The 2,500-nt window shown below is 35.6% G+C and overlaps 1 protein-coding gene across 6 annotated transcripts in view; it reads left to right on the top strand.

The window, feature by feature from the left end:
- The window catches only part of Syn (synapsin), a 747,383-nt gene that overhangs the window by 555,866 nt on the left and 189,017 nt on the right, over positions 1–2,500 (top strand). The window lies entirely within an intron of this gene.

Here is a 2,500-nt window from a genome sequence, read left to right as displayed (position 1 = left end):
AAAATAAACAAGAAATAGTGAAACTGCGTCAAGGGAATGAGGAATATACAGAAGATGTAGACATGGCGGAGGTTATGAACAGACATTTAAAATCTGTATTCACAATAGAAAGTGCATATAATTGGGAAGAAGAAAAGGTAGAAAGATCACCCCGCCCCCATGAAAGAAAGAAATGTGAAAAAAGGGACGAAATAATAAACCTTGATGTCAGAAAATCACACGATCCGGCTGGAATTGCAAACTGGATACTAAAAAAAATGTATAGATTAGCTAGCAGACAAGATATATAAAATAATAGATTGCTCACTCAAGTGAAGGAAAGGTATCACAGGATTGGAAAAATGCAAATGTCATACCAATATATAAAGGGGGAGATAAGGAAGACCCAACAAATTGTAGACCGGTCTTCCAAGCGCAATAGCTAGAATACGTGGAAAAGTTATCAAAAGTAGATGGAAAAAACATATGGAAGAAAATAATATACTGAATCCAAAAAAATTTGGCTTTAGGTAAGGAAGACTTTGTGCCACTGACTAGATTTTTTCAAGGCTAATAAACATAATACAAGAAAGGGACGGATGGGTTGATTGTGCTTTTCTAGATTTACAAAAGACATTTGATAAAGTACCACACAAAAAACTAATAAGAGCACTTGAAGCAACAGGAGGGGTACAAAGAAAGTTAATGAAATGGATAGAAGATTTCTTGAGCACGAAAAAAAATGAGAGTGGTAGTTAGAGACAAAAACTGGACCTGGGAAGAAATTATAAGTGGAGTCCCACAATGTTCTGCTCTAGTTTCGATAATGTTTGCCATAAATATAAATGACATGGATGAAGGTGTAGAATGTTATATGAACTTCTTTGCAGGTGACGCAAAACTACTAAAGAAAGTACGTACAGAGAAAGACTGTGAATCACTTTAGAGAGATCTGGACAAAGTCTGGAAATGGAGCCAAAAGTGGGTGGTGAGCTTCAACGTCAAGAAATGCAGTATATTGGAGTTTGGAAAAAGTCAAAATAGAATATCAGGGCAATATAAGGTTGGTACAAAGGAAGAAAAAAGAGTTAGCTCGGAAAAAGACCTAGGAGTAATTATTAGCAAAGACATGTCACCAGACAAACATATAAAAAAAAAAGTCGGAGAAATCTGCAATTTACCAAGAACAATAAAGGTGACCTTTGACTACATGAATGAGGAAATGGTAAAAAAAATATTAGTCACGCTGATAATACGAAGATTAGAATACGTTGCGACACTATGGACTCCCAGCACAAAAAAGAATATAAAGAAATTAGAAAGAATCCAAAGAGCAATGACAAAGATGGGGCCAACACTTTCACAACTGACATACGAATAAAGGTTGTCCGAACTGGAATTAACAACCCTGGAACAGAGAAGAGAAAAAGGGGATCTATTAACCATTTACAGAATCATGAAAGGTATGAAAGTTCTTGACAGAGAAGATTTATTAAAGTGGGACAGAAGAAAAACAAGAGGATACGAAAAGAAACACAAAAAAGATAGTTATAGAACAGATCTGAAAAAGAATAGTTTTTCACACGGATTGTTAGGTTTCTGGAACAAATGGGACGAAAAAATATATGTGCAAAAACCATACAAAAATTTCAGAACAAACTAGATGCTAAAAGATACAAAGACGAGGCACCACGAGCATAGCTCCCTTCCCGTATAATACAACTAGGTAATAGCACACACACACACACACACACACACACACACACACACACACACACACACACACACACACACACACACACACACACACACACACACACACACACACACACACACACAGACACACACACAAACACACACAAACACATACAGACACACACATACACACACACACACACACACACACCCGCACACACACGCACACACACACACACACACACACACACACACACACACACACACACACACACACACACACACACACACACACACACATACACGTAAAGACACACTCATACACACCCATACACAAACACACACATGCATACACACTTCCAAAAAGTAAATTGGGAAAACTTCTTAAATGAAGAAACAAAGATGGAAGAGAAATGGAATATATTAAAAGAAAGTTATGAAGAAGGAATAGATAAATACGTACCAAAGCAGAAATAGGAAAGGGTGTACATTAAGTGCTGGCATAACAAAAAAATTAGTGAGGTAAATGATAGAAGAGTAAAAGCTTGGAAAAGATGTGAAAAAAACTGGGTATGTGACAAATATATATCAAACTATGAAATAAATATGTAATAATACACAGAGAAGAATAAGAAACTACGAAAAAAAGACATAATAAACAAATGTAAGGACCAGTCTAAATTATTCTACAGGTAAGTAAATGGTGAATTAAAAAATATATAAGACATAGTGAAACTGCGTCAAGGGAATAAGGAATATATAGAAGTTGTAGAAATGGCTGAAATTATGAACAAACCTTTTAAATCTGTATTCACAATTGAAAATA

This window comes from Oratosquilla oratoria, chromosome 40 (assembly GCF_046742065.1).
Source record: "Oratosquilla oratoria isolate Oo_2021 chromosome 40, ASM4674206v1, whole genome shotgun sequence".
Classification (NCBI taxonomy): Eukaryota; Metazoa; Arthropoda; class Malacostraca; order Stomatopoda; family Squillidae; genus Oratosquilla; species Oratosquilla oratoria.
Note: the sequence above shows the minus strand (reverse complement) of the source record. Positions and strands in the feature narration are given on the sequence as shown.